Source organism: Macrobrachium rosenbergii, chromosome 9 (assembly GCF_040412425.1).
Source record: "Macrobrachium rosenbergii isolate ZJJX-2024 chromosome 9, ASM4041242v1, whole genome shotgun sequence".
Taxonomy (NCBI): domain Eukaryota; kingdom Metazoa; phylum Arthropoda; class Malacostraca; order Decapoda; family Palaemonidae; genus Macrobrachium; species Macrobrachium rosenbergii.
Genome location: NC_089749.1, coordinates 20,763,354 through 20,785,161, shown reverse-complemented (window position 1 = coordinate 20,785,161; position 21,808 = coordinate 20,763,354). Strand labels below are relative to the sequence as shown.

General features: G+C 42.2%; 1 protein-coding gene and 1 long non-coding RNA gene across 3 annotated transcripts in view; one reads left to right on the top strand and one right to left on the bottom strand.

Annotated features, from left to right (window-relative positions):
- Uck (Uridine-cytidine kinase) overlaps window positions 1-21,808 on the top strand; it is a 202,979-nt gene that overhangs the window by 18,408 nt on the left and 162,763 nt on the right. The window lies entirely within an intron of this gene.
- LOC136841534 (uncharacterized) lies at window positions 991-20,384 on the bottom strand. The gene is made up of 3 exons (XR_010853982.1): window positions 20,308-20,384; window positions 5,681-5,915; window positions 991-1,523 (listed from the first exon to the last, which is right to left on the bottom strand). It is a non-coding gene; the product is annotated as an uncharacterized lncRNA (long non-coding RNA).

Sequence of the window (21,808 nt, the reverse complement as noted above, 5' to 3'; positions counted from 1 at the left end):
ACAGAACACATGAAGGCTAGGGCAGAATTAATGGCTTGGGAGTGACAAGGCTAGGATCCATATAAAGGTAAATATGACTGAGGTTTATACGACTGTGCATAGCAAAATAACAATAGGTTGTCTGCAGTCTTCATCATTGCTCCAGCCTCTAAAAAATACATTAGTCCAGGTAGTTATTACCCTCCATCATGACTTCATTCTAACCATCATGTTCTCAACCTAGCTTATGTTTGGTCTGTGCTATGGTCAACCAATAGAGCTCTTTATTACTCAAGCAACATTGTCACTCCCTGGACTCTTGGTTCAATGCCACATAAGAAAATAGTCAGTGGAAACTGAATGATGCCCGATATAATACAAACAGAAACCATAATCTTAAAATTAGTAGTTAGTACCCAGTGTAATCTTCTTGGTGATTTCCTATGAGATGAAAATGCCCATCTGTTAACTCCATCTTGGGCAATTATTCACCAGTTGTAGAGTACTACACTTGCAATCCATAAGTTCACATGTAGTTATGAATATTTATTTTACTTGGGGATTTTCCAACCATCCCCTCCACTTGGTACACATATCTGGACATATGGGATTCAAGAGGTAAGACTTAATAGGCAGGAAAGACAGATGATGTCTTGTAGCAAGGGATGTCTCTTTTACCCTGTCTCAGCCATCATGTTCAATCACTCACCTTATTGTTTGAAATGTGAAAACTGTATACAATTTTGCATATTATGAAAAATAATTCATCTGGCATTACCATACCTTATTATATTAAGGACAGTATTTGGTAATAATATTTATTGTTCATTCACCCATGATAATTAGTAAATATACATTTCTGGCACTACAAAAAATTTAAAGACTTTTGAGAATGGTGAAACTCTTCATAACAATTCAAAGACTTGACATTTTGAGGCAGATGGCTTTTTTTAATATTGAACCATTCATTCTGTACTCTGTGCGAAGTAGAGGTGAAAAAAAGTTAAAAAGTGAATATGATTGTTTTATATGTATCAAAAAATATAATATTTTACACATTTACAAAGTATAATAGCATACAATAGATTTTAGTTTGAAATATATAGCAATTTCTTCTGCTCATTAAAAAAAACATTTAAAATACTTCTAGACAGGTTTATTTTACAAGAATTCCACTGTTTGCAGTAACAGAATACAGTATAATGAAAAATACAAATATCTCATAATTTGTGTAGATTCAAATCCTTTTTATAAGTGGGTATAATACACTGTACAGGGTATTTGCATGTGGACACAGAACCCATAGACATCATGTATACCATGCTGAATATGGTATAAATCATTCTAGATTACTGAAAACTTATAACAACATAAATGCTACATAAATAGTTTTCATACTGTTTTGCTTTATTCAACAAAAAGTCTGATCACAGTCAGTAATGATGCAATCATCATAACCTTATCTACGGACACAGTACAAATCAATCACAACAATGTACATATTCAGTTTTTCAAGCCTTGGGAGATTACTTTCATTTAATGACCTGAAAGAAAAACAGTAAACATAGAATTATACAGAGCACAGTATATATTTAATTAATAAGTAGATCAAATATAAATTCTCTCTCGATTTTCACTTAGCATAATTGTGAACTTTAAATAAAGCTTGGCATTTATCCCTACCAACAGTGACTTTAACTACAGTATATCTTCAGTAAGGAGCCACTTACTCAATAGCTCCCGTATGAAGCCACTGTTACCTTACAGCACATTCAAAGTACCCTAAGATTGTACTGTAATACTGTACCATCACAAATAATGCTGGTGCTTTTATGCACTACAGTGCTTTTATGCACTAAGGTGAAATGTTTTTATATTCTTTACATCCTTGGTATGTTTTGCTCATGAAAAATTTTGCAATTTGGAACTTTAGGTGGTTTTTTTACTTTATATAACTTACATATATGAAGTTTTCATAATAAAACTAATATTGTAATACTTACCCAAACACCTGAATTCGCCCTTAATCCCACTTAGCCCGAACAACTCTCCATTACCAATCCCAAAATTGGGAATTTTAACAGCTAGCGTTACCAACGCTGCAGGTAAAATCTTGTCACTTGAGCTACCATAACAAACAGTTGGCAATGCTGAGACAGGTGTGCGCTGACACTCCCACTTTCGTAAATTGCTTTATTCAAGGTCAAAATTGATGTGGGGAAAGGAGGGTCGGAATCATTCAGTGTTCTGGTAAGTATTACAATATATTAGTTTATTATGAAAAATTCATATTGCAATACACTCCCTGAACACCTGAATTCGCCCGATTAACAACATTTAGAGGAGGAGGGATCAATTCTATTGTGCGCCTTTTGACAACCACAGAGATGGTAGCCCACCAATCTGCTCTGCATAAAATATCCGTTTAGTCATACACTCACCAAATCAATCAATACTTTCAGTGAAGAGACATGTTGGAGAGTACTTTGATCGACAGTCAGGTCAGTACTCTTGCTCCGTTGACCTCCCATGTGGCTCTTCAGAACCTCTCATGTATGGAGGAGAATGAGGCACAGTGCAGAGCCACTGTCCCTCCAGGAAAACCATCTAAGTTTGCGGCACACCCCTTTTACAACCGCAGAGATGGCAGCTCAATGATCTGCTCTGCATAGTATACCTATTTACTTATACACTCACCTTATCAGTCGATGCTTTTGGTGACGAGACATGCTGGAAAGTACATTGATCGCCCGTCAGGTCCGTGCTGTCTCGGTCCGTCGACCTCCCACGTGGTTCTTCAAACCTCTCATGTATGGAGGAGTATGATGAACCTCCCATGTGGCTATTCAGAGCCTCTCATGTATGGAGGGGAATGAAGCAGTGTGCTGAGCCGCTGATCCTCCGGACGAGTGAAGAAGTATCTCAGCGCCAACGAAATAGCCTAGCCTACTAGAGCACCCCCTGGGACTCTCGTAGGAAACTATCAAAGACTAAGATTCTCAAAATGTACTAAACTTAAGTTCATATGATTATACTATCACTGTTGCCTAAGAATTCTAAAGACTAAAAGGAATTCCTCTATCTGGTTAACCTAAGAATCTTCTCATAAGTGAATACCACCTCAGCTAAATAGGCGACACCTAGATAATGAACCGCATGCTACCCGTGGACTGAGAATAACCCTCAGAACCTCCACTTTTATTGATCTCACCTCAACTAAATATGGGCCACTAAAGATGATGAACTTTGCACTTCTACTGCTGTAGAAATGAATCGAAACGTCTCTGCAATGAAGTACACACGAGACAGACTTCCAAGTGGCACTCTCAGAATGAAGCACTAGATAATTCTAAATACAGAGCTAGAAGACGACAAAGAACAACCCTGAAGCCTGGAAATCACCTCCCCTCGAGGTAACTAATGCATTTCTTTGACGGATGGGAAGGATTCGTGGAGACAAAAGTGTATCTGTGGAGCGGGCGGAGTTTTCAACCTTTGATAAATAGACTTTAATGCTCTTTCCGGACATAAAGATATCTCCGGCTGGATGCCATAACGAACACTTGCAGATAAAGAGCTTTAAGCGAAAGAGCGGAGTTTTGCCTCCAACTCTGTCTTATGCCACCAAATTCGGAAGACAGACAAATCGTATCATTTCGCATGGGATCCCAACCTAAACTGCCACAAACTCACCCAACCCTCCTAGGTAAGCTAAAGCTATGGCAAGCAACTTCTTAGTTCTTTAATGTTACATAACTTCAATAGGTTCAAGAGCAGGGAGGCACTTGAAAAATATTGAATACTTCCGACAAGTCACGGAGGCCTGAGTCAACAAGACAGGGCATTCAATCTTAAAGAACATAATAAATCATCAATTGTCTTACTAGAGATTTCAGGAAGGTGACTAGTGTATGCCACTAATCATTGAGTGGTAGTCGCAATAACCAAATACGTCAGACCCTTGACTTTCCGAAAAAGGGAATAAAAAAGAAAATCAGCTATTTTGGCTGTGGAAGTCTAGAGATGGAATGCCTTCTTTTACAACACTAACTTCTATACCTTGTCCCAGCTGATTCTGGTAAGGCTTATGAGTTGACTTCTCAAGCTAAAGAAAGCTGTCTAGACACAGTAGCCTATGTTGAGACTCCCCGATATAAATTGGAAGAAAGAGACATTGAGAGGCCCCAACAGACCCTACCCCGGAGGCTTAACGGTTCTACCATTATCCCAGCACCTGTTGGGGGCTGGTTCTGGAAGAGAGGCAGGGCTGAAAGGAAGGGATTAGACATCCTAACACTACTACTATCCTATCTGAGAAATGTTGAAGAAGACTAGCTATTAAATTTCCATACTACTGTACTTTGCACAATCATATCCTCTATCTGTTTTATTACTTCTGACTCATTAAATCCATCAACTGATCTGTAGAGCAAGCCCTGAGACCTCAAGCAACAAGAATCTCGACCAACGTTTGCCGCCCTTACTGCAAAGACTTAAGATGCCAGATGTAATGCTCCATCTCTTGCGGCTGTTGAGCATCCATTCCTGGTGGACCTCACACTTAACCTTCATGCCTGACAGAATGTCTGCTCGTGTCTCAAAGGTATTCAACGCGTCTCTTGCAGGAAGAAGCGATGGCGCTTCAGCATCCTGATCGTCAAGGGGGCAGTCGAGGTCAACATCGAAGGTGAAGGCATGATACTAAAAGGTGAAAGAGTCCATGATGACCAATCGAGACTGGGAACGTTCCCAAAGACGTTCCACATTGAAGATATCCAGAAAGTCCAGGAGAAAAACTGGTAAATACAATCCAGGTCTTCACCATAAGTCCAAAATACAAGAAGTCAGTAAGGATTAAAACCTCACTTGCTGAAAACACAACCTTCAGCAGCGGAAACAAAAAGCAATTGGCCAGTGGGAGTGTGGTGCACCAGTCAGCGGTGGTAACACTGGCTGTTAAAATTCCCAATTGTGGGATAGGCAATGGAGAGTTGTTCGGGCTAAGTGGGATTAAGGGCAAATTCAGGTGTCCAGGGAGTGTATTGTAATATATATTTTTTTCAAATTCACTTAAGTTAGTTGTGCATAAAGTTGAGGGCTGACTATATTATGCCACATAGAATTTGTTATAAAATGAGAAATCAAACTTGAAATTACGAAAGTTAAAGTCTTCAGTAACTTCAGCTTTTCTGATGTTTTCCATACCTCACAAACCCTCCTATAATATATGGTATCCAACTGTAAATACTGAGGATAAATTAATCACATTACAACCAAACTTCTTGATTCTCATAAATTTGATTTATGAAGGTTTGGTCCAATGACCTGGATTCTCACTGCAACAGCCCAAATTGTTTGCTCCCAAATGTAATAAACAGAGAAAAGTGGCAAAAATTAATGAAACTTTACACAGCCCAATTAAGACTTATGGGAGCATTTGAAAGTAAAGGCCAGCCAACAAAAGAGTTGGGTTTAATGTGTGCAAAAAAAGGTGCAATGTAGGCACGAAAAAACACAAAACATATCAAGACAGGACAGCTTCAGCAATCTTTAATGCATAAAAATAAATTGCAAGTACTATAGTTTGTCATGTCCTGAGAAAGTTTAAGTTCCCATTCTTGGAACTAACATAAAAAATGCCATAGTATCTTCTTTTTTAGGCAAAGCGAATACTCATCCTGTAAAAGGAATGCATAACTACCTTTAGATCATTCCTATGTCTCCACAATGACAGGCGCATCTTCGTCATCCTCCTCTTCCAGCGTGAGATTCCAGTCAAATTTGGAAGTCAGATGGTATTTGAATTTGTGTGCTCTGGTCACTAATGCAGGAGGCAACGAAGATTCATTGTCACTAATATTTGCAAAGAAGATTTTAAGAGCTGCTGCTAGAAAATTACTGCTCTCAACAATGTCCACAAAAAAGTCTTCTGGGACCTAGAAAAATGACATTTTTTATAATAAAATAAAGTTTTATATATACTTACCCAGTAATTACATAGCTATTAGTTCCTGTTAACGGGCAGCTTAAAATTTTGAAATTGCAGGTCAGGCTAGTTTGTTTTGGTTATAGCGAAGTGCCCTGCCCACTTTCGGGTGTAAGAGAACGTACAACATAGCAAAGAGCTTCAATTTGTTTATGCCCTTATGTCCAAGTGAGGGGAGGCAGGTGGGCTCCAATCATGCAATTACTGGGTAAGTATATATAAAACTTTATTTTATTATAAAAATGTCATTTTTATATAAGTAACTCACCCAGTAATTACATAGCTGATTCCACATTGGAAGATAGGTAGGAATGTTGGACATCTCTCCCCAAAACATTATTAATAGTAATGAGTTTGAGAATAAATTTGCTAGCACTGAATCAATGTTGTTGAACCTTGCCTGATAGAGGCTGCTGCAGGTAGATACTACCTCTAATTGGCGCTCATCTTATCCAGTAGAGCAGTGTAAAGCCTTGAGGGCCTACTACTACAGTAGGTGCTTTAGTGATGGAACTAATTCGAGAACTGCAAAGTACAAGATGTCCTACCCAGGGCCCAGTACCACATAACATAACTTAAGTAAATAGTCACCATAAACAATAAAAACCAAATTAAAAAACACCAATACTCAACCATTAAAACCTTAAAAGACTGAGAGGTACTCAAGTACAAATGCTCCCAAACTCCCCAAAAACTCAACACCTAAGCAAGGGCAAAGAGATAAAAGAAGGACATTTGCTTTCTCGTTTCCTCCCCCAACACCCACCAGGCAGTAAAACAGACACTGATCGTAAATGAATCTCGATATCCCTTAAGTAATACGATGCAAACACTGACTTGCACTTCCAAAGCGTCGCTTGCCCAGCTAGCGCAAGGGATAAATGAAACTATATGCCAAAGGCGTGCGACCACTCTTGTCGTGAGGGTTTGCTGTATAAGAGAAGTGAGTCTTGCTCACCATAGAGTGGCTTCAAAATCAAGTTCCTGAGAAAAAATGCCCAGGTCATTCTTAGACAAGAGGTCTGAGGATATTTCACGGAACACCAAAGGGATTCCTTGAAATACCAGAATATCCTTTGTTCTGTGAAGATAAAACTTAGGGCCCTTACTGGACAGAAGCCTCTTTCTTCTTCGATGGCCTACTATCTCAGACAAGCTCTTGATCATGTAAAGAACAAGCCATGGATTCGATGGCGATGGTTTCTTAGCTAAAAAGTCTAGGGAAAGGAGCAAACTGCATTCCCCTGAGAGAAAATTCGATGTTTCTGTCCAAGCATGGATTTCCTGGATCTCTTGGCAGTGGCCAAGGCGACCAAAAGTTTCCTGGTTAGATCTCTTCCAGAGATAGATTGCATGGGCTCAAAGCATTAGACTGAATGTTAAAGTACATTCTAAGTTCCAGTTTTTGTAAAGGTTTTCTTTAAGCTTTTTGTGGTATGTAAAAGGACTTAATGGGTTGGACCGTCCTGTTGACAATAAGTCCATTCCTTTATGGTGGAATACCAAGCTAAGCATAGCTCTGTAGCCTTTAATAGTAGAGGTGGAAAGTCCTTTAGTGGAGTGTAGGAACAGAAGAAAGTCAGCTATTTCTAGTACAGAGGTATTAGAAGAGGACACATTATTTTATCTGCACCAAGACCTGAAGATGGACCATTGGCCTGGTAGACATTGTCTGATGACTGTCTTCTACGTGCCTTTCTGCGTCTGCAACCACTCTTGAAAAGCCCTTCTTCAGACAGTTGCCTATCAGGTTTAGATCTGTTAGGCCAGAGGACAGTTTTGGTGGAACCGTCAGGTGAGGTTGCCTGAGATGTTATTTGCTTCTGCGGAAAAGCAGTCTCGGGAGTCCATGAAGTTCTGCAGATCAGGAACCACTCTTTTACTGGCCAGAGGGCTATCAAGATCATGGACAAGTTTTGATGGGACTGGAATTTGTTGACTTGTCTCACTAAACTGAATGGGAAAAAGGCATGCAGATTTTTGTCTGTCCAGTCCTGCAACATTGCATCAGTCACCCATGCCGGGGATCTGGTACTGGTGAGCAGAAGAGGAAGTCAGTGATTCCTGGATGACCATGAATTTCAAATCTATGTTGGGTTTCCCCCAAGGCTTACAGATCCAGACAAACTAACGGGTCTAATGTCCATTCTGTAGGAAGGGATCTGTCTCTGATGGCTCACAATTCACGTCACTTTGGAATGTTGAGTCTCCTGGATAAGCGATGTTTGTCTGCCGAAGTATGCGTTCTGGTGCCTTAAAGAAAAGACCCGTTGCCGCTTCGTACAGGGAGAAAGAGTGGTTTCCCCCCTGTTTCTTGATGTACACCAGTGCCAACATGCTGTCTGAATGCACTGCTACTGTCCTCCCCTGAATTTCTGAAGCGAAGCACTGTAGGCCCAGAAATATTGCCTGTAATTCTTTTAAGTTGATGTGACAGTTTTGCTGTTCCTGAGACTTCTTTTAACCCCAAAAGAGCTCCCCAACCTAGGTTCGAAGAAAGCGGCGTCACAGAGAACTCTAGACTGGGGTTCAGAGCTGAAGAAGATTTCACTTCTGTAATCTCTTCCTAGATTCCACCAGCAGAAAGGTCCTCCTTGATTTCATTATTGTAGAACACAGGCTGGTCCAGGAAGCTTTTTTCCTGTTCCAGCTGGCTCTGAGGAAGGGTGGAGAGGTCTCAGGGTACAGTCTTCCCAGGTGACGAACTGTTCCATGGACGAGGAGTGTGCCTACAAGACTCATCCATTGATTGGCCAAGAAAAAAGTTTGGTTTCAGAAATTCTTCCCTGTCTGAAGACCTTTTCTGTTCTTTGGGACTGGAAAAACCAAATCCTGAGGAGTTGATCATCATTCCTAAATAAAGGAGATCTCCTGTGAGAAAGCATCAGGAAGACTTCCCATTTATAGGAAGACCCAGGTTCTTGGGGCCAACAGAAAGAGTTGTCTGCGAATATCTCACGTATGGAGCTTTGGCGGGAACATAGCAACCAGTCGTCTAGATAAAGGGATACCTTTATCCCCATCAAATCAAACCATTTCTGGAGGCATGTCTGTGTCGCTGAGTGAAATGTCCCTATCAGCACATTTCTAGGTATAAGTATTGCTAGATATACCAGAGAAAAAGCCAATAGGATGCCCAGGTTACTACCTCTGGATCGATACATCCTAATAGGATGTCGGTATGTCATCTAGGAGCGATGGAAGCCACTACCACAGACACTTAACCAATGGGCTCCTCCTCACAAAAACCCCTCTGTCTAAGTGCGATCTAGCAGTCCCACCACACTTCTACTAATTCTACTGATACACCATCCGTTAATACGGCTTTGAACCATTTCGTGATTTTTGTGGTGCCTAATATTTTTTTATTTTCTTTTTTTTTGGATTATCTCGTTTTCATGATGGCATCATCTGATCCAGGAACATCTTCTTCTAAGTTGAGTATTCAAAATTGAATGTTTTTGGTATGCGAACGGATTATTTTGTCCTGTTATTGTTTCGCATGATCGACTGAGGGCCGCCATTTTGTGTTCGTTCATGGCGGCTTACTACAGTCTTTTTATATGATTGCCTTTTTTCGCTCAATCGATAGAATTTTCAATTACTACATTCCTTTTATGATAGTTTCAACTTTCGCTCGATCTGACGCGATCGACTATTATTTATACTTTAGAAGTTGAAAGTTAGGCCTAGCCTAGTTTTCCTTTATTTACCGTTTGTAGACATATTTAATTTGTCATTATGTCACTTATTATGTGTGTATTAGTTCTTGAGTCTATTTGGGTGGTGTTGTTAGCCTACCTGACCAGTTCGGCCTTGCCGATTCGTGGAAGGTAGGCTAAGTTGGCCCCAGTCTTCCTTCCTCCTTGGCCAATAGGCCTGAGTTGGTTCGGTTTTCTTGGGTGGCCTTTATTCGGGTTTGAGTGCAGGCCCTTCTTCCCTGACCAGTTGATTCTTCAATCCTGGAAGTGATGTTGGCGCTAGCGCTCTTTCTCGTTCGAAATTTTGGCGAATCCTAGCCTACATTTCCAGGAGGTGCCTTCTGGAGGTTATGTTAGGTGATAGTACCATGTTTATCCTTTCGCCTTATCTCACCCCCTGTATATTAGTCTCTTTTGTCTTGGCTCTCCCGTTAGGGCATTTTAGAGCTTAGCTCATTTGCCCTTTTGGTTGAGATGACACTTCGTGGAAGGTGCCTAGGCACCTGACCTGTTGTTGTCGCCATGTTTTCACTCCCGTGTCTTCCCCGTTCCGCCGTCCGGACCTGTTCCGGCGGCTATCGTTAGCTCGCTTTAGCTTCTAGCAGAAACTTTAGCTTGAGCGTCGTTGTCGTTTGCTTACGGCGGAACTGGAGAGAAGCTGTTATAAATTTTACTAGTAGTAATTGTGATTTATTTTCTGCTCCTGCTTCTCTACCACTCCGTCATCCGGACTCGTTCCGGCAGCTATCGTTAGCTCGCTTTAGTCTTGATAGGACTTTTGCTTGAGCGTCGTTGCTTTGTTATCGGCGGAATTGTAGAGGAGCCGGAATGATATGAGTTTTGTTACTGTTATTATTTTCTGTGAGCGAAGTTTAGTGATTATCCCGACTCTTCACGTCGGCGATAGCCTTCCCTGGTTGTTGATTTCTGTGCAATTAGTTAATTTTCGTGACGTTCCGGCGTCACCGGAATTGCTTTCCGGCGTGATCCGACTCAGGTCCGGCCCACCTGTTTAGGATTTCATCGGAAACTTCCGCCGTAGCCACAGTTTTCAACTCCGGTGTGAGGCAGAATATTTACTCTAAGTTTTTACTAGTTTAGCCGTTCCGCCGCCTATTTTAGATGCTCATGTATAAATTTTTATTATAGGTGGTACATTGCCAGGAGCCGGGTTGTAACGCCTACCTGCAGCAACCCTGTGGCCATGTAGCATGCAGATCGCATGCCGGTTGTGCAGTCGAGGTCGACGACCACCTCGTCTGGCATCCTGACGGCTGCGACGTGTGCTACGCACTTTATTTAGACGTGGTTGATGATTCGGTGCGTTAACCTTCAATTGTATTTAACACAGTTAGTTTAAATAATTGTGTTTATATTTGATATAAGATAATATCCTTGTCAATCCCATTTATTGACATGAGATTTAATTAACAGGTCCCTCGGTCCCGTCAAGCTTCGTCTCTAGCGACATTGAAGATCTGGGTTGGCGGCTTTGGACGCAATGTTGGTCAGGGGCGTCCTTATGTGCTGGCAGAGGATATCTGCAACATTCTCTACCCAAATGCTAGGGCCTCTGCAGCTGTAGCTCCTGAAGTAGCTGAACCCCTGATCAACAGGATTAGGCTAGACCAGGTCTGGAAGAGATCAAAGGCTTCCTGCTGGTAGTGGCGAAGAAGTGGCCAACATCAGCCTGGACGGATCGACCAATGGCCATCGACCGGAGGGGTGGGATGAAGTGGGGGCAGGTAGTCTTATTGATCCATTATCTCTCAATTCTCCTGTGTCTTCGTCTTCATCCTTCAGAGATTCTCTAAGAAGCTCCACCCTGGGGACCCGTTAGGAGTAGAGGTGATCCCCAAAAGGTGAAGTCGCTCTTTGAAAAAAGAACATTACCTAAATTGACTGCCCCGAAAACCTCATCTGTACCTAAGTTCATGAGTTTCATTGACTCAGAGCAACTACGACTTCCCGTAAGCTTCTCCCTCTTCTAAATTGAGAACAAAGTCGAGCAAGTCGAAAAAGTCTGACTTTGACCCTAAAGCTTTGTGAGTCCATGATGGGAATGTTTTCGAACAGGTGGAAATCGTCTCAGTTCAAGGCAATATCTCGGGGATCTTGCCTCGGAGTCTTGAGTAAGTCAGAAAGTTGTTCAATCTTGGGACAGGTTAAAGGCGCAAAGAGAGTAAGCTGGCCGGACAGTTCGATGGGTCGTACAGCAACGGTCCTATCCCATTCCAGACGCCTCTAAGCTTCCAGCTTATGAGGATTCTAACCCTTGGCGTCTTGCCTTTAATGCCCTTTTTCGCTAATGGTAAATTAACCATTGAAGGTTGTGGCACCGCCTGTGGAAGATTACGAGTTCTTCCCAACGGATCTTGTTTTTCCCTTCCCGGGGTATGCTCGGCTTTCGAGGATGCCTTGGTGAGGGAAGATAAGGTTCCCAAAGAAACAGTGATCTTCCCCAGGGATCAAGCTTTGATCAGCATGGGTTAGGATCCTATCTGACTGGGAGTGTTCGAACACTAGATTGACCCCTCATAAGGGGCGGTTTACGATGTTCACAGTAAATGAGGATGTCCCGACTCCCTGCACCTCTAAAGTGGCAGAATTAACCCTTCAGGCTGGAACAGAGGAGAAGCCTATGCCGCAGCTTCGTGAGACGGAGCCTACTTCTCTGCTCTTTCCAGCAGATTTAGAATGCTGGACCGAGCTCCGAAACCTTTACAGTGGGTAAACTAGATTCGGAGTGCGCTTCGAATCTCTTCAGTGAACAACTACCCAGGCTTCCGGAGTCCCTGATAAAAGCTGAGTATGAGGCTAGGTGCCGTCTCAGCAGATCTATCAATTCCGTCACCTCGGTGGAATTGACGTCTGCTGTTTACAAGGATGAACCTCTGTTCGGGTCCTGACAAAATCACTACTGGCCTCATTCCAGAGTGATTTGTTTGATTTCATTGTGGCAAGGAGGAACTGTCGAAAGTTTGTTCTGGCTGACGCGACCATCCGTCATGAGCCGAACAAGCTGATAAAATCCTCTATCTGGGGGACCAATCTATTCCCTGAAGATATGGTCAACTCAGTAATCAGTGAGGCCTCAAGGGCCAACCAAAATCTTCGGATCCGGTGGGGACTCCCCTTTAAGAGGAAGTCATCAGAATTCTCGGGGCCCCAACCTAAAGGCAGGAAGAGGTCTAGGAGGTTCCATCCTTATAAGGCACCCCAGACCAGACAATTGTTCAAACAGTCCCATTAGGTCAGATTGCCCAACTTCAGCCCTCCACCTCCAAAGGGGACATCCACAATGCGTTGCTTTGAGACCAACCAGCCCACCCATCCCACTGGTTCCAACTTAACTTATCTTTCTCTGCTTTCAACCCTGCCCACGAGTCCCAGACCTTTCAGGGCTACCGCCAGTCCAAAGGGCAGAGGTAGGGAGGGCTTCCAGGTCTAGATCCGGCCCCAGACTCCAATCTGAGTAGAGGTTCAAGAGGAGACTGAGACAGCAAGTCTTACAATATTAATGACATCCCCAGGTAGGTAGGAGTTACGCCTCTTCAGGGACAATTGGACATTCAGTCCATGGGCCCACAGTATCATTCAAAAGGCCTAGGGTGGAGCTGGGTAGGGGACCCTCCACTTGTCAGGTTCTTTCAGACCCAACATCAGATCTATTTAGACTATACAGAGACCCTTCTTTTAGAAGGCGATAAAAGAAAGTCAGACATTTAAGAATTTCAAGGACGCTTTATTCAGCGTGCAAAGAAAGACTCAGACAAGAGAAGAGTGGATTTTAGATCTGTCAATTTTAAATTCTTACATTCAATCGACAGGTTCGATATGTTGACCATCTCAGAGTGATCACATGGACCTTACTTCCCGATGAGGCCGTCACCACCTCTAGATCTTACAGGCGCTTATTATCATGTTCCAATAGCAAGAAACTTCTCCTTATCTAGAGGTTCAGACTGGGAAGACAGGCTTACTACGTTCAGGGTAATGCCTTTCGGACTGAACTATAGCGCCTGTGATCTTCACCAAACTGGGGAAGTTGTAGTACAGGAGAACTGAGGATCTCAGGTATCAAGGTGGTGGCTTATCTGGACGATTGGCACATTTGGGCCTCCAGCGTCTCCGCCAATGTCAGAAGTCGACAAAGTTAATTCAGTTCTAGAGTATCTACATAAACATAAAGAAGTCTCGTTAACCTTGACACCAAATTTCAGTGGCTGGGCATTCAGTGGGACTTAGCACCTACAAACTTTCAGTTCCCCAACCCAAAAATGCAAGGAGAGATTGCCAAAGCAACAAGACGGTTCTCCAGTGCAAACGAGCCTCTGTCGCACTCAAGAAAGAATCCTGGAGTTACCTCCAGTTTGCGTCAGTAACAGACCTTCTCCTCAAAGCAAAACTGAAGGACATAAATCGAGTGTAGTGAGTGTAGCCAATTGTGCAAATTCAGAGACAAAAGTCTCCTCATACCTCAATCTTAAAAGAAAAAGACTTCGTCCCTTGGACAACGGCCAAGTCTTTCCAAATCGATTCCATTACAATATCCCCTCCAGCCTGATCATCCACACGGACGCATCTCTGGCTGGTTGGCTATTGTTGGTACAAGAAGGTTCAAGGAATCTGGTAAAGCCGCTTTCGCCTCTTCCACATAAACATTCTGGAAGCGATGGAAGTTTTCTTGACTCTGAAACGTTTCACGTCTGTGCAAGAACATGCATATCAGGCTAGTTCTGGACAGTGCAGTGATAGTTCATTGTTTGAACAGGAGGTTCCAAGACAAGTCCACATAAATCATGTTATGATAGCGATCTTTTCATTAGCAATGAAAATCATTGGCACCTGTCAGCAACATCATCTGTCAGTGAGTAAGGAACGTGATTGCAGATTCTCTGTCAAGGGCGTCTCCTCTAAGAATGGAATGGTCCTTGGGCAAGAAATCCTTCAATTGGATTTCCCCCAACAGATTCCGGGCTTGGTGGATCTTTTGCCACGGAATCAAATCACAAACTCACATGTTACATAAACCGAACCTGGATTTCGGCTTATGCTACAGGCGGCAATGTCAATGGGGTGGAACAATGGAAAAGATCTATCTCTTTCTCCAGTAAATCTTCTGTGGAAAGTTTTACACAAACTCAGGTCATTCAAAGGTCAGATAGCCCAGATTTGCTCCCAACTGGCCGAAAAGAGCAATTGGTTTCCGCTTCTGTGGAGCTGAAACTCAAGGCCTTGCAAATTCCTCATCCAATATTAACCCAAGTAGTGCAAACTCAGATTGTGTCAGCTTCCTCAAAAATGCTGTGAATGCCCTAACTTTATGGATTTCATGATTTTGGCCCAAAAATGTATATTGATCCTCAAAACATTATTTTGAATCGGATAAGAGAATCTACTCTTCGCCAGTATGATTCAGCGAGTTAAAAAACTTGCTATTTTTCTGAAGGATTCAGACGTTCATACTTTATGACTACTAATCTTACGATCTCATTTTTTAAGACCCTTCGGACAAAGGTCTGGCAGCTAGTACAATTTCTACAACTAAGTCTTTTAAAGAAAGTATTCCTTTGGGGATTTAACATTGATCTGACGGACTCATACTTTTCATCTATTCCTAAAGCTTGTGCCGTCTTAGACCAACAACTGGGTCCTAAAACGGTTTCTTGGTTTCTAAAAGTGTATTAAAGTTAGCCTCAGACACAAATAATGAGTCTTGCCTTATTCGACTCTTCTTAGAAAAAACTTGTTTTTATTAGCCTGGCTTCAGGAGCTAGAATCTCTGAACTGTCAGCCCTTTCTAGAGAGCCGAATCATGCTGGATTTCCTCCCATCAGGAGAGGTTCTACTCTCCCCAGATCAAATGTTTCTAGCTAAAAATGAAGATCCTCTAATTGAGTAGTGCCTCCTGGAAGATAATACCCCTTTTGAAGATCCCCTCTCATGTCAGTGGTCACATTAAAAGCCTACCTAGAGAGAACCTCTCAGAGGTCTTCAGGTCCACTTTTTTGTTAGAGAAAATGGTGGAACCATTTCCTTGAATGGCATTAGAAATAAATACTTTATTTTATTAAACAAGCTAATCAGTTCAATCCCCCAGGTCCATGATATCGGGCTGTAGCCACCCTCAGTTAATTATTTCCAACACATGAATTTTGAGAAATTAAAAATATACAGGCTGGAAATCCTAGAGTTTTTAAACGTCATTATCTCAAACTTGGAGGCTTTGAGTTTTCTGCTGTCGCTGCAGGGAACATTGTTTCCCAGAGTCAGCCTTCATATTGTTTTATAATATTTTATTGTTGGTGATTTGTAATTTTGTAATTGTTGTATTTTGCTTGCCCACTGCAGCTGGTACTTCTCTCACCCACCTGCCTCGCCAGGTTCCCGTCCTTCTAGTTTGTTGCCTGGGTTTGGGTTGCTTCTCAATCCATTCCTGGCTTTTTTTATCACCTTAGTTGTTAAGTTTTCACTAACATTGTTTTATAGGTGATGGTTACTAGTTTGTTGTTAATCTTAAGATTGTAACCACATCATTTTGCATTAATTAAGTTAGTTTTGTCATTTTGTACTAATTTATTTTTTATATTTGCTTTTTCTGGATTAGTAAAAGCATATTCAAAATAAATTTTATTTTATCCTTAATACATTAATCCTTTTTATATTTACAAGCTTCTTTGGTCATTCTGCTACTATTTCACTCAGCGACACAGGACAAGCCCAGAAAAGGGATTGCAGTGAAAAATCTATTTCTGGAGTGAAGGCCTAATATTCGCCTCAAGGAACCCATCCTCTCTTTATTTCCCACCTGATCTAGCCAAAAAAAGCTTGGTGCTATTTCAGGATGGTGCATTGTGGGTAGAATTAGTAGTAGCGGTGGTAAGGACCGTTGTATCGGCACTCTTAGACAGAGGGTTTTGGTGAGGAGGAGTCTATTGGGTTAAGTGTCTGTGGTGAGTGGGCTTCCCACTCGCTCCGCTAGATGACATACGACATCCTATTAGGATGTATCGATCCAGAGGTAGTAACTCTGGCATCCATTATTTTTTCTCTGGCACTATCTAGCAATGCTTATACCATAGAATGTGTGCTGTATAGGGACATTTCACTGAGCGACACAGGCCTTCACCCAGAAATAGATTTTTCCTTTGTCAAAATCCTTTTCACTAGAGGAGCCAATACCTGGTGAACACTCGGTGCCATCAAGAAACCAACACACAGAGCCCGAAATTGGAACACCTGCCAAACTGAAACACAAACCCGATAGTGTGGGTTTCTCGAAGTTGGATGCACTGGAATGTGAAAGAGGACCACCATCCATTCTCCTGAGATGGATGCAAGGACCATTGGTTTGTTTCCATCTTGAATGTTGTCTTTTGACAAAAGACATTTGAAGCACTACGCCCAAAAACAGGTCTCCAGCCCCCAATGACTTTTCAAAAGACTTTTCTAAAGAGATGATTGTAGAATCCCAGAGAATGAATGTCCTCTACTACCTCTATAACCTCTTTCTGAACAAGAGACTCGACTTCTAGCAAGAGAGCAGCAAATCTATCTGAGCCTGGAGAGTAAGCTGTCAATTCGACAGGCTTGCGGATTAGAAGAGTCTTTTCAAGAAGGGGATAGGGTTAGCCCTCCTTCAGGACAGACACTATCCAGGGTTCTGCTTCCTTTTGTTCCCACCGTTCCCGAAAGCGGAGGACTATGACCTCATTTCTTGGAGGAGGACTTGTAAGAGGACTTCTTGATGGAGCGCTGTGGGAAACGGGTATATGTTCTTGTTCTAGTATGTGCTCTAGAACGGGAGCTCCGAAAGGGAGTAGGTTGCAGCAGAGACGAAGATCTGGGAGTAAGAGTTGAAAGATCCTTGGGGCGTCTCGCACTGGGAGAGCAGGTCCTGAGTGTTCTTTTTCTGCAGGTCAGAGGCAACGTCCAGTACTGTAGCCTGGGGAAAATAGGTGTGTCTTGTCCAAGGGGGAGAAGAGGAGGGCCAATCTCTGAGATGGAGTGATGCCTTTTGAAGTAAAAAAACACCAAAGCTCTCTTTTCTTAAGCATGCCCATGGCGTACAGACTAGCTAACTCCTGCGTACTATTGCGCACGCCCCTGTCAGTACAGGAAAGTACTCCAAAGAGATCTGAAGAGATTTTGAGGTAACAAGGAGCTTCTCTAAGCTTGCGCGCTAGTGTGCCCACGCCTGGTCTAGGAAGCTCATCACTTCGAAAACCTTAAAAATATTCTTGAGAAGGTGCGCTAGTTCCGAGGCTAAAAACATAATTTTGGCAGAGGAGAAAGCTGATCTCCTAGTCAAGTCAATAAGGATGGAGAAGTCTCCCTGAGAGGAGGCAGAGCTCAGGAAGGAGCTTCTCCGATAAAAACCTGTAGCTCGATCTGGACAGCTTGGAAGGTGGGAAACACAAAACTGCTTTGCCTTGTTCCCTCTTCTCAGAAAACCACCCTTCTACTTCCTTCAGTGCCTTCTTCGCTGAAGAGGAGAGAACCAAATCGGTAACCTCAAAGAACCGACTAAGGGGCTTCCATAAAGAAAGTCGAAGCAGGAGAGGGGGGAGTAGCTGGCGAAACAAAACTTGGAAAAGTTGTTAGGAGGAACCCCAACAAGGCAGAGTATGCCAACAAAGGAGCATCTTGGTCTGGAACAACCTCTTCCTCAGAAGAAACAGGAGAAAGCGATAAGTCTGCTGTCATCTGAGCTGTAGGAGGAGCCTTCTGAAGCAAACTGAAAATATCCAATTTGTTTCCAATCAGGTCAGCTGAAAGAGGAACAATGTCCGAGAGAGGCATTACCATGAAGCGGTGGGAGGAGCAGTCGTAACGGGCGCTCAGGGGGCACTGTAGAGACGGGGAGTCAGTGACAAAACCTGATGGCAACTGACGCTCATCCGCAAATGGGGAGCTGCCAGGCATTGGCGCTACAATTGCTGGCCACTCAGGTGCTGATTGTAAAGATGCAGGTGCTGGATGCACTCCTGATGAAGTAGTTCCTTTATTCGACGAAGAATGTCTACATGCCACAAGGCGCTTCGGTGCCAATTTACCACTGTCATCAGAAGAAGCAGAAGAGAATTGTTCCAGGCTGTCCCAGTGACTGCACGAGGGGTGCGTTGAATCCTTGCCCTTCTTACAAGGAACAGGGGAAGAAATTTCAAAATCCACTGCACGCCTTTTCAGCGGGCGTGACTTGTCCGCATAGCGCCGTGCATGCCTGGGACTAATTTCTTCAGAGCTGGAGGACATACAGTGAGCAATTCACTTGAAGGCCTTTCCAATAGCCTTTGGTGGCGGTCTGGGATTCATCAACAGACTGAACCGAGGGGCGACTGCTCGAGGGCAGGCCCCACCGATTTCCCCCAGGCTGGGCCAGTTTTGACTCCTCCCAGGTGCTGGGGAGTTTGTCAGGACCTTGGCCCCAGGAGAGAATCGGCAGGCTGAACAGCCACCTCCTCCACTACCACTGAACTTGCACTATGCACCACAGGACGCTCGGACTCACTCTTATCCATTAACACTTTCACCGATGATGCTAATGTAGCGATCGATTGCACAATCAACGCGAAGCGAGTGGCGATTTTCGACTCCAGACTGACGATGGTGATGGGATCGGAAACGTGAAAGCCAGGTGAGCGAGGGCTGCACAGGCGGAGATGGAACTGGATCGGAAGAAATTACAGGTGCAATTGCATCCGATTTAGCGGATGAATCCTGACTAGCTAAAGCTTTACTGGGATTCCCGTAACACAGCACCCTCTTCTGTCTCTTGCTAGTTTTCTTAAGATGTGAATCTAAAGTCTTCACTTCTTTAAACAGGTCAGAGTCGTAAGATTCTTTAGTCAGTCTAGTAATGCAGCCCTTTGCTACAATACCTAATACTAGAACTACTAAGTGTCAGACATCCTGGAAAATTCTAAGACACGTCCAAAAAATGGCAAAAAAGTTTCAAACCAATGATCAAACTAGCCTAACACTATCTTAATTATGCCGAAAGGCTACGAAAATAAAATACTTCAACAATCAAAGATAGAGCAAACAACACCAAAGTATAAATTTCAAAATTCAAACTGCTGCCAACTGATCCTTCAACCACAGCCAGCAAAAACAAGTTGGAAGCTCTTTGCTATATTGTACCTTCTCTCTTACACCCAAAAGTGGGGCAACGTTATCAAAACCAAAACAAAAGCGTGACCCACAATTTCAAAATTTTTAGATGCCAGTTAAAAACAATAGCTATGTAATTACTGTTAAGTTATTTATATAAAAATAAAGATTATGTAAAGCATATCTTTCAGAGCCTAATTAAAATATTACCATAAACCTGATACTGTATATTGATAGTTTTCATATTAAGTATCATGCCATTCTTTATATAAATATAATATAGTACATGTACCTGTAAATACAATAAGTGAAAAAATGGATTTAAATCCATAATATTCACATTTAATACAGAGGAGTATCATCTGGACACTTAATTTCATCAACCATCTGCTTGTACTTATCTTCCATATGTTGCTGTACTTGGATAATTATTCAATGACATTATTACTGTAGAAAAAAGATGTATAACCAGTGACTCAGGACTAAAACTACTTCAGTGAGAATATCAAAAAACTTAAGTTTTACCTCTTGCATTTGAAAGTGAATGACAGACATCAACTTGAGATAAATTTCAGGATTTTCCATTAGAAAATTTTCAGCACGCAAGATAGTACTGAGTTAGCAAGCGTCTCAGTGCTCCTAACCTTCCCAAACTTGACCAGCAGGAAACAAGTAAAGGCAGTGCGAGCTCTCCTAAAAAGTCCTTCAGGTCTGAAATGATGAATAATAGTCTTCTATAATAATAAAATTCGAGCGGATCTTTCTTGTTTGTCCACCCCGGGTGGGGGTGGGGTAGGTAGGGGACTGGGAGGGTAAGGGAGACATGACACTTCCACCCTCCTCCTGCAAACCTGTTTGTCCACCCCAGGTGGGGGTGGGGTGGGTAGGGGATTGGGAGGGTACGGGGAACGTAACAGGCAGCACCAGGTTCCAGCGCAGCAAAGCGCACTCCATCAAGCTCATACTAATAATAATAGTAATAATCATAATAATAATACTCACCAGAAAAAAATATGCAAGTAAGGGGAGATGTGAATCTCCCAAAGTTATCCTCCATTGCAACTGCAAAAGAAACTGCTAACAAGTCTTCTCAAATCTGACACTTATATACCACTCAAATAAGTTAAGGAAAGTCACAAAAACTGAAAGCAGAAGGCTTGAAAAGGAAGACATGATCATAAATATATGCCATGTAATGATAAAGAGCTGGAGATTTGCTTAGAAATGGAAAGAGTAATCATAATCATAATGTGAAATATTACAAGAAGAATATATTTAGCACTTTCACACTTTTCTATTCAATTAGTCAAAATTCTCACCACTCCATGAAATTAACGATACTTTACAGTAATATACAAATTATTCATATTAACACTAATTTTGTATTTAAAATCAGATTTGAAAACTAGGAATTATAGTACAGTGCAATTATCCAGTCACTAAAAAATGTTTCTTATGAAATCACACCTTAATCTGGATATTTGAGTTTCATAAGGACTCCAACTGACCCTGGAGCAATTCTCCTATATAATTAATCTATCAAAATGTATCGTGAACTACATGGATTTTGCTTCTGCTCACCTAATCTAAAAACTGAAAATCAGTTAGTTTCTCCTAGCCTCAGTTCATATAAATAATCATCATATGCCAGGCAGGACAAATGAATATTTGAACTTTTATTTCCTCACTGTTTACTAAGCAGACACCTATGAAAATGGGGGTACACCTGTCTTACAGAGCACTAAACGGACAGTCTTGAATAATGCCTTTCCCTTATCCTCCCCAGTATTTGATCAGTCCTTCATTGTTTACCTTATAGTTTTCAAACTCTTAGACAGCAATACTCAGTTCATCAAGTTCCAGGTGAGCAAATTAATCTAGGAACTGGTGCATGATTTCACTGTATATTCACACACATGCTTTCATTTTGGCATTAACTATCAGCAACAACAACAGACCACCATGGTCCTACACAGCATTGCATAGTCTGCTTGACCAAAAACAAACCACCTCTATCTATATATAA